The sequence below is a fragment of the Trichomycterus rosablanca genome, chromosome 20, assembly GCF_030014385.1.
Source record: "Trichomycterus rosablanca isolate fTriRos1 chromosome 20, fTriRos1.hap1, whole genome shotgun sequence".
NCBI lineage: Eukaryota > Metazoa > Chordata > Actinopteri > Siluriformes > Trichomycteridae > Trichomycterus > Trichomycterus rosablanca.
In genome coordinates this window covers 3,334,794-3,346,550 of record NC_086007.1, presented here as the reverse complement: position 1 = coordinate 3,346,550, position 11,757 = coordinate 3,334,794, and the positions used below count along the sequence as shown (strand labels likewise).

The following is an 11,757-nucleotide window of genomic DNA, read 5'->3' as shown; positions in this document are numbered from 1 at the left end:
TTCAGTTGTTTTAGGGATTACACATTTTCTTAACTTGAGTCTAGTTACGTTTTATAGTCACTGTTTTCTGTCACAACACACATTGTAACAACTACAATGATTTTGTTAACTTTGCATTGATCAATTGAAAACAGTTTAATGAACAAATATTCATGAATTAATTGTCTTTATATTTTTAGTATATGCAGGTAAAAGCACATTTACCACACTTTTAGCAATGTATTATATAAATGTATTATAAATAAATTAGTTAATAAAATAATACAGATCTCATTTATACAATTCATATTCATAATATCTTCTCAAGCAGTTACTTTAGACATTACTTTGTATGTCCAGTAGTTCAGGTTGAATGCTTTACCGCCACGTGTCATTAACCGTGTAATAACAGTCCAAAGACTGTAAGTTGGGTGAACTGCTAATACAAAATTGCCTGTGATGGTGTTTGACATCATGTGTAAAATTGTGTGTAACCTGTAACTACCTGTCCTGTCATTAATGAACCGAATGGTAAAATCCTAATAAACAAACAAAAAAACAAACTGAGAAAACTGAGTTTTCAGTTACAGTCTTGTGCTTAGATTAAAAACAAATATGTAAGTTTAAAGGGGAAAATGTTAGGAAGACAAACCTAACACTACTGTAACTGTTGTAAAGCATGATCATAGTAATTCATAATTGTAACTGCCATCAGGGATGGTTCTGGTAATATTATGCTTTAGTAATATATTGCTGACTGTGTAACTTATAAATTGCAAAAACTGGACAAAATAATAATAAAAAAAATCAAATCAGCTTAAATTTCTCAGCCTCCTTCCTCACTTCTTTTAACAAAGATGTACAGTATGTGTTCAGTCACAGGTAGAAAATGTGTTCACAGCAACTCTAAAAATAAATCAATAAAATGAAAAAGGTATAAGGTAATAATGTAATATTACATAATAAGGTAATATTACATCAGCCAGGTAAGCTGTATTTACATCACTTCATCAGTGTATCAGCAATCACGTGAGCAAAATACGGCTCAGTTTCTCTACATATAGCTCATGTTTACTCTCAAGCACAGCAAATAATTACAGCAGTTACATGGTAGAACAAAAGGCAACACAGAATCAACACAGAATCTCAGAGTGTAAAAAGTACAATGGTTGGTTTAATCACACGACTTTTATTCTGTAAAACCAATGAGATAAAAAGCTTTTCATGTGATCATGGACCAGTTTATGAAATTGCTTGTAATGGTTTTAGCCCAAACTACATTATAAATGTTGCATGTGTAGTAATATATTTGTATGCACCTTTTATTGCCATATTATTTAGGAATCATTTCAGCCTTGTTTAGAAAACAACATGGGAGGCTCGGCTTAAATCACTGAAGTAGGAATATTTTTCCTTTTTTCATTAGGTACATACAGTATATGGCTGCAGTAACTACTTTTCTACATCCTAATGCTAGAATAATCAATACTTCACTATCAATGACCATTTCACATGTTAAATCCAATCATTTATGTTTTAAGCACAAAGGAATTTAGAGGTGTTATAGTGAAAATTTAAACACCACTGTTCTATAAAATGACCATTTAATATTTCCTTTATCTTTTGTATTTCCTTTAAGATTTTTTTTACTAAACAATCTAGTAATTTTTAAATGTATTTTTTCTGTTATAATACATTAATAATACACTGTAACTACTACAATAATTTTGTTAACTTCACATTGATCAATTGAAAACAGTTTAATGAACAAATATTCATGAATTTATTTTCTTTATATTTTTAGTATGTGCAGGTAAAACACCTTTACCACACTTTTATAGCAATGTATTATATAAATGTATTATAAATAAATTTTAAAAACCTGGTGTATCTGTTATATACAATAAATCAATGTGTGGTGTTTTCCACATACAATATTAAGCATTTATGTATAATAATTTTGAAAATATATGTATTATTTGTACATGTATATATTATCCTTTTTAATTTAATTTACAAAGCTGGTAATAAATCAAATGGTCACTTACAGTTTACTATAGATTTGAAATCACAAAAATAATATTAAACACTATAGCTGTCTCCAGATATCCCGTGAGGAAAATACATGCCATTGTTTTAATCTTTTTACCTGTAAGTAGCGGGTATTTTATATACTGTTTATATAACCTGTGTTTTTGTGAAACTATGTATTTTACTAAATGGCTCCAATAACAGTTTTGCACAATAAAACTGCAATTTCTGATGTACAGTGTATCACAAAAGTGAGTACACCCCTCACATTTCTGCAAATATTGTATTATATCTTTTCATGGGACAACACTATAGAAATAAAACTTGGATATAACTTAGAGTAGTCAGTGTACAACTTGTATAGCAGTGTAGATTTACTGTCTTCTGAAAATAACTCAACACACAGCCATTAATGTCTAAATAGCTGGCAACATAAGTGAGTACACCCCACAGTGAACATGTCCAAATTGTGCCCAAATGTGTCAATATTTTGTGTGACCACCATTATTATCCAGCACTGCCTTAACCCTCCTGGGCATGGAATTCACCAGAGCTGCACAGGTTGCTACTGGAATCCTCTTCCACTCCTCCATGATGACATCACGGAGCTGGTGGATGTTAGACACCTTGAACTCCTCCACCTTCCACTTGAGGATGCGCCACAGGTGCTTAATTGGGTTTAGTCCATCACCTTTACCTTCAGCTTCCTCAGCAAGGCAGTTGTCATCTTGGAGGTTGTGTTTGGGGTCGTTATCCTGTTGGAAAACTGCCATGAGGCCCAGTTTTCGAAGGGAGGGGATCATGCTCTGTTTCAGAATGTCACAGTACATGTTGGAATTCATGTTTCCCTCAATGAACTGCAGCTCCCCAGTGCCGGCAACACTCATGCAGCCCAAGACCATGATGCTACCACCACCATGCTTGACTGTAGGCAAGATACAGTTGTCTTGGTACTTCTCACCAGGGCGCCGCCACACATGCTGGACACCATCTGAGCCAAACAAGTTTATCTTGGTCTCGTCAGACCACAGGGCATTCCAGTAATCCATGTTCTTGGACTGCTTGTCTTCAGCAAACTGTTTGCGGGCTTTCTTGTGCGTCAGCTTCCTTCTGGGATGACGACCATGCAGACCGAGTTGATGCAGTGTGCGGCGTATGGTCTGAGCACTGACAGGCTGACCTCCCACGTCTTCAACCTCTGCAGCAATGCTGGCAGCACTCATGTGTCTATTTTTTAAAGCCAACCTCTGGATATGACGCCGAACACCAGTATGAGAGAATTAATAATAATAATAATAATACATATTATTTATATAGCGCTTTTCAAGATACACTGAAAAAAATGATTTAAGGCTGTTGTTGATTTTACTCATGTTTCTTTCATTACAGTTACTTAACATATTCGTGTAAGTGCGTAAAACTTGATTTAATTAAGTTGAGTTAATGAAATACAGCTGAATCACCGATTTACTTAATTAATTCATTTTCGGTCAATGCAATATTTCTGAGTTATCCCAACGTGTGTCCACTTTCTTCATCCGGGACATTCGAGGCTGTCTGAACTTTTTCCACTTCAGCAGCGCCATTTTTCCTCTTCAGAAATCAATCCGGTGAGTATTTAGTTTTATCATTTTGTTACATTTTGAGCTGTAATAGCTGTTTTATTCAAAATATTTTCATGTGTATTTTCAAAATATATTATATTTTTAAAATTTAGTTTCATGTGATGTCGGTCTTTTTGGTAAGTGATTCTGGTCATTTTAAATGAATAACAGCATTACGTTTTTAGTTTGGACTTAGTATTCGATATAAAACTTCATTTTAAACCATTTCAGTCGCGTCTTAAGTCCTGTTGTAACATTGTGTAATTTAAATTTAAACCGTAGGTCCAGTTATAACTGAAAAAGAGAAGGTTTTTAAATTTAAAATAATAAAACACGTACATGCAACAATTAGATAATATTCCGTTTGGTGAACATGATTTAATCACGTAGACTACATATTATGATGAATACTAAATGTAGACATTTATTTCACGATGGTTTAAATAATTACATTGAAAAGTGAAATCAATTTATTTGCGTTTGGACACAACCGGAACTAAATATGTTTGAAGACGCCGGTCAGTGTCATTCTGCACTCCGGAGCAGAAAGTGGCGGTATTGCACAAATTAACTGGATTTTAACTTTCGTCAAATAACAAGTCGTTTACCGCCAGAACTGTGAATGATTAGGTGGCGACACGTTGTCATCAACACTAATCGAAAAAGTAAGTCAAATTAATTTATGTTCGTGTTCGAGTAGGCAACATTCCCACTAGTATAACCAACATTAACATTCGCTGGTTAAATATGAACGTTTCTTAGATGAGAACAGTGCTTCAGTGTAGGCCTACTCACAGCTAAACCGTCAATCAGCATTATAACGGGAAAAAATCCCATATTTTATAAACGGCTGTATGGTAATATTGTGGCTCTGTACTTTATGCATCGTTTTGAGGATTTTGCTTACAAAAATATTACACAATTAGCCTATAATATAAGTTGAGTCTAAGTTTTGTTTAAATATTGCCGTTATGTCTAACATTGTAAGCTATTACAGAAAATAAGTCTGTTGCATCTTTATTTGTTTGTGGTCTTTTAATTAACTGAGGGCATGTACTGAGTTTACCTTATTGATTAAAATATCTTTTCTTAGGTTCCTCATTCTTTTCGCAACGCACACGCACTAAAAGGCATTGTTCTGGTAAGTGCTGTCTTTGTCCTGCCTCTAAATTCATAAAGCTGTGTTTTGTGAGGCTTTAAGATCCACCCATAAGTTTTATATATATATATATATATATTTGCACACTGCCATTCCAAACAAGACTTTAACAAACACCTGAAATCAATAATAATAATAACTCATTTAGTTGTTTTGAGTTAGTCTAGTTAGTGTTACTTTTTAGGGACAGTTGATGTGGAGGTTATAGCAGATTTCCATAATATATTATGAGGTGCAGTCATTTTGTGTATATTTTTATATGTTGTGTGTGTTTGGGGCACATTGGAGGTTTAATTATGTGCCTACTGATTATTTTGGTGTTTGTTACAGGGTTTAGTGGTGGGAATGTGGCGTTGCAAGGGGTGCACAGAAACTGTTTCAAATAGGTCTCTCTTATAGGGCTGGTGAACTCCTTGATACTTATCCACTACAAGATTGGATCAGCTTGCATGTTGACTTTGAAAAGGCACATTGATATAAAAGGTGAGCTAAGAAAGTAAATGTGCTGTTTATCTCAGATAATTAGTTATACATTAAAATACTTATGCTAACCTACTCTTTCATTATTCTATTTCATGGAGTCTGCAGGTCATTAACATTATAGGTATGTATTAGGACTTGTCGTTATGTCTAATTTATAAGTTATTATAATTTATTAATTTAATTTTAAAAAATTGACACTGATCTATGCTATTCACCAGATATGCAGTACTGACCTTTTCACTTGTGGTTTAATTTGGGAAAAGGTGATTTGGCCAAATATCAGCCTGAAATGTAGTTAACATTTTGTATTAATGTTTTTTAAGGGATTTAAATATTATTTTTGTTGTCCTGAATTTTTTTTTGTTTGTTTTTGTGCAGAGTAAACAGCTTTGAAGATGGTGACTTCTTTAATCCCTAAGGTTATCTTGCCTGATGCCAGTGCTCAGAGGTTAACTCTCTCCCAAGGACTCCCTGCATCTATTGATCTTATGGTGTGGACTTGCTGAAAGGTTTAGACTTTAGTACCTGGATTCCATGTTTGGAAATGAGTTTTTTTTTTACCTTATCTCAATTTCAGAAGTAGAGGACTATGCAGTAAGATTATGAAAGTTCTGTAGTTAGTGGTCCAGTCTTAAATCCCCAAGCTTTCAGTCTTTCCTCTGTAAGTGACTCTTCTTCCCTGTCAGCTGGTTCTGATACAGATATGTCATCAAGTGACTGTTCAAGTGCACTATCTACTTGACCTGCTTTTTTTCATGTGCCTAAATTGTCATAAACTATCTAACTACCATACAAAGCTGAGAAAACTGTTTTTTTTTTATTAGCATTCTCCACAACTTTATCTGATTTGGGGTTGTATATGCAGACTTGCATGCACCTTCTTGTTTCTAGACTCATTGTCCATTTTATCAGCTCCACTTACCATATAGAAGCACTTTGTAGTTTTACAATTACTGACTGTAGTCCATCTGTTCTCTTCATGCTTTGTTAGCCCCCTTTCACACTGTTCTTCAATGGTCAGGACCCCCACAGAGCAGGTATTATTTGGGTGGTGGATCATTCTCAGCACTTCAGTGACTGACATTGTGGTGGTTGTGCTGGTATGAGTGAATCAGACACAGCAGCACTAATGGGGTTTTTAAACAATTCACTGTCACTGCTGGACTGATAATTGTCCACCAACCAAAAACATCCAGACAACAGTGCCCTGTGGGCAGCATCCTGTGACCACTGATGAAGGTCTAGAAGATGAGCGACTCAAACAGCAGCAATAGATGAGCGATTGTCTCTGACTTTACATCTACATGGTGGACCGACTAGGTAGGAGTGTCTAATAAGAGTGGACAGTAAGTGGACACTGTGTTTAAAAACTCCAGCAGCACTGCTGTATCTGATACACTCATACCAACACAACACACAATAACACACCACCACCATGTCAGTGTCACTGCAGTGCTGAGAATGATCCACCACCTAAATAATACCTGCTCTGTGGGGGTCCTGACTTGCAGAATAGGGTGAAAGGAGGCTAAAAAGGCATGTAGTGAAACAGATGGACTACAGTCAGTAATTGTAGAACTACAAAGTGCTTCTATATGTTAAGTGGAGCTGATAAAATGGACAGTGAGTGTAGAAACAAGGTGGGTGGGTTTAATGGTATGTCTGATCAGTGTATAGAAGTACATATATAGTTTATACTGTTAAAATGTTTTCAGCACTTTGAGGTTGGATGTACACTCTAGCTCTAATTAAAAATGCATTAAAAATGCACTTGGATTATGTATGAGTACCATGTATTGCATTTATTTAGTGTGAAAATAGTCAGTGCAAGTCTTGTGTATTGTGAATACATTGCACTTTTTTTTTTAAACCACTATGGTGGTTTGCATGTGTTTGAATAATCTGTTGCTTAAACAGGGTTTACAGTATTAAATAGTATTTTTATAGTATAGTATATATTTAAAAGTTAAATCAGTTTATAGGAACTAAAATGAGTCTGTTGGCAAAATTTTGTTCTCTGTGAAGCTTAAAAAAAAAAAAAAAACTCACTAAAGCAATTTTAGTACAGAATTCTGACTCTGCCTTTTCTTTGTCATATGTTTCCATTCATGGTTTTGTATTTGCATACAACTAACATATGGATGTTTGTGATTTATTTAAATGAAGCAATTTCAATAGGTCCTTAGTACCACTGTAAGATCTGAACAGTTAACTTGCTTAATTAAAATTAACTCAAATTCCACAATAAAAATATAGCTGCCGTTACAGTTAAAATCATGTACCCTTAACATGATGAAATTGATTTAATGTTATTTGATGAAATTGATTAACATTACATTATTAAATTGATTTAACATTACCTGATGAAATTGATTAACATTACATGATTAAATTGATTTAACATTACCTGAATAAATTGATTAACATTACATTATTAAATTGATTTAACATTACCTGATGAAATTGATTAACATTACATGATTAAATTGATTTAACATTACATGAATAAATTGATTAACATTACATGATTAAATTGATTTAACATAACACAATACATTTATTTAACAGTAATGAGAATTTCTGTTTTGTATCAACATGATTCAATTTACTAGTTTGAATGTGAATGAAATATTTTACCTTGACAAGAAAAAATAATATCAGTTGGCCACAATTTGATCATGTGGGACCGATGTACACATTAAAATTAAGTAAATTCAATGGATTTTTTTTTTCAGTGTACTCAAAGACGCTTTACATAAGACAAATAATCAAAACAAATACGTACATACACCATACAAATCATAGTACAAAATCAAAATAGTACATCAACATCAAGAATAATTAAGATAAAAACAAAGAGAGCAGCATAAGACAGTTCATTAAAAATTAGCTAAATTATGAGAGAGAACAACAAATATAGAACAATTTCTTAAAATTAGACAGAAACAGGACAGATTCACATGCAATCAGGAAACTGAAAACTTTACAAGTTTTAGGATCTAGGACTTCACATTTCTGTCGTGATCTAAGTATAAAAACTATTAAAAAGAATAGCAAAAATAAAAGCATTTATTTCGTGTTGTTACAAGTTAAATGCCATTTTGAATAGATGAGTTTTGAGAAGTGACTTGAATTTGGACAGGTCAGGACAATCTCGTAGGTGTTTGGGGAGAGCATTCCATAAAGATGGAGCAGCTATGGAAAAGGCCCTGTCACCCCAGGTCCGGTGCTTGGTCCTAGAGGGTATGGACAGTAGGTTAGCCTCAGAAGAGCGAAGGCTACGGGAGGGAATGTGATGATGGAGCAGGTCGGTGAGGTAGGATGGGGCCTGATTATGGAGAGCTTTGTGAGTGAATAGAAGAATTTTGAATTGAATGCGTTGAGCAACGGGAAGCCAATGAAGTTTTTGGAGAACAGGTGTAATATGATCACGGGAGCGAGTATGAGTAAGGAGGCGAGCAGCTGAATTCTGGATATACTGAAGTTTTTTTAGGATTTTGTTAGATGTACCATAAAGGATGCTATTGCAATAATCAATTCTGGATGTAATAAAAGCATGAATCAAGGTTTCGGCGGCAGAAAAGGAGAGTGATGGACGTAGACGTGCTATGTTTTTTAGATGAAAGAAAGCAGTTTTGGTGATGTGATTTACATGGCGGTCAAAAGAGAGGTTGCTATCAAAAATTACACCCAGATTTCGGATGTTAGAATTGTACCCAAAACACCAAATTTAACAGCCCTGCTTCCCGTTTACACCTGGGACCTTGACACATGACACCAGGGAGGGACAACGACACATTTGGGCACAATTTGGACATGTTCACTGTGGGGTGTACTCACTTATGTTGCCAGCTATTTAGACATTAATGGCTGTGTGTTGAGTTATTTTCAGAAGACAGTAAATCTACACTGCTATACAAGCTGTACACTGACTACTCTAAGTTATATCCAAGTTTCATGTCTATAGTGTTGTCCCATGAAAAGATATAATGAAATATTTGCAGAAATGTGAGGGGTGTACTCACTTTTGTGATACACTGTATATGATTAATATATCTTCCATGTTTTAGAAGCAGCTGATGAAAATTGTTCATGACTTTTTTGTATTTACCTGCATTGAACAGTTTAACAAACTCTTGTAAAAAAGCATTGTTTTAATAAATACATTAAAAATCATTTTTGTATATGTGATGAATTGGAACCCTGTCCTGTTTCCATTGTTTGAAATGTTGCTTTAGCCAACCTTATGAAAAAGTGGTTACTAAAGATGAATAACTGAATTATTTATTTTATATTTAACATAGCCAGCACACCCTACCCCACTAACTGGCACAATCTGTGCATAACGTAGATTAACTATACTGGAGTTACTTTTCAGAAAGAGACAAAATTCTGGCATCACACGCCAGCAGAAAACCAGACCGGATCAGGCCGCCTGGCTCTGTGGGTTTATGGAAAAGCAGGTTTGCCAGACAGAGGAGCTGGATAATCTGAGAGGAAGACACCATGATATGTTTCACCTGGAGCGTATTAACGCTTACAAGGCACAGGTGATCAAGAAAATCAATCAAGAAAAACTGACACATCAATTATTTGCACCTCTGAGCCCCCTCTGACAATGAAAACGGCAACACATAAGGACACGACTCTTAACATGGCTCACTTATTCAGTAGATGAGCCATGTTACAGTATATATTCTATACTTTTTTATATGTGTTAATGTTCTGTGGTCCAATTTGAAAGCTTACTGTTTAAACCATTGCTGTTGTGTGTAATGAATACATTAAAAATAATTAAATTAACAAATGACTTTTAATATTAGACACAGAAAACCTGTATTAACACAAAACTGAAGGCCTCACTTGCCTCAGTTAAGGTTAATATACACGATTTCTCTCCTCAATAAGATAAACAAAATTGGCATTCACAGGAGATTTGCAAAGCAAAAACCACCATTTATCAAAATGAACACAAAGGCTTATTTTGCATTTTTCATAAAACATCTAGATGAGACCTTTGGGATAATATTCTGTGTATTTTTGGAGGACAAGGTCCTGTTTCATCTGTTGTAAAGCTAACACCGATTTCCACCATAACATCATAACAACACTCAAACATGGTGGTGGTGTGATGCTGCTTTGCTTCCGCAGGACCTGGATGACTTCTCTTAATTAATGGAACCATAAATTCTCCTGTCTGTCAGAAAATCCTGAAGGAGAATGTCCACCCTTTAGTTTGTGACCCAAAGCTCCAGCACAGTTGGGTTATACAAATCCACCTCTGAAGGGGTCAAAAGAATCTGAATTAAGGTTTTGAAGTGGCCGAGTCAAGTTGTGACCTGGCTCTGCTCTTATTAAGATGCTGTGACAAAACCTTACAAAAGCAGTTCATGCACCCTCCAAATTAACTATTAACCAATTAATTAAAACAATTCTGCAAAGAAGTAAGAAGTACTCAGCAATGTAAAAGTCTCATTTACAAGTTATTGCAAATGTTGGATTGCAATTGTTACTGCCAGGAATGGCACAACCAGTTATTAGCTTTAGGGGAAAATTACTTTTTCATTATTGTGATACAGGTTTATTCATTCATCGCATTAACCACGTAATAACAGTCCAAAGACATGGGAGTTAGGTGAACTGCAGATAAACTGTAACTACCTGTCCTGTCATTAATGTAGCCAAAGTGTAAAACACAAAGATACAATTCTAATAAACAAACAAACAAAGAAAACACTTTGTTCTTGTGGTTAGATTTAAAAGAACTATGTAAGTTTAAAGGAAAAATGTGAGGCAGACAAGCCTAACACTATTGTAACTGTTGTCAAGCATGATCATATAGTAGTTCATAAGTGTAGCTACAATCAGTAATATTTTGCTGACTGTGTAACTTATAAATTGCAAAAACTGGACAGATTAAAAAAGATGAAAAATCAGCTTAAAATTTCTCAGCCTCCTTCCTCACTACTTTTGACAAACAAGTATGAGTTCAGTCATGGGTAGAAAATGTGTTCACAGCAACTCAAAAAAAAAATCAATAAAATGAAAAAGGATAATATTACATCAGCCAGGTAAGCTGTATTTACATCACTTCATCAGTGTATCAGCAATCACGTGAGGAAAATACGGCCCAGTTTCTCTACATATAGCTCATGTTTACTCTCAAGCACAGCAAACAGTTACAGCAGTTACATGGTAGAACAAAAGGCAACACAGAATCTCAGAGTCTAATAGTTAAATATTGAAACATTTCTAATCATTTACGGATAAAAGCTTTTTAACTGAGAAGTGGTAGGTACTAATTTATACGGTTCAAATATACTTTTTAATTCAATATTTGTGTATTTACATATTTTCAATAGTCAGCATTCAGAATTAGCAAACTGTAAATAAGAAAACAGTTTTTTAATAAATACTAACATTATATTGTAATTTTATGCAGGGAACTATAGAAAAAGTACTAATTATGTGTCCATGTTTCATATTAGGCTGGAGAAACCA

General features: G+C 34.4%; 1 long non-coding RNA gene across 1 annotated transcript; it reads left to right on the top strand.

Annotated features, from left to right (window-relative positions):
• Window positions 1-4,195: 4,195 nt before the first annotated feature.
• On the top strand, window positions 4,196-5,256 carry LOC134334092 (uncharacterized). Its single transcript, XR_010015460.1, has 3 exons — window positions 4,196-4,279; window positions 4,708-4,755; window positions 5,173-5,256. It is a non-coding gene; the product is annotated as an uncharacterized LOC134334092 (long non-coding RNA).
• Window positions 5,257-11,757: the final 6,501 nt, after the last annotated feature.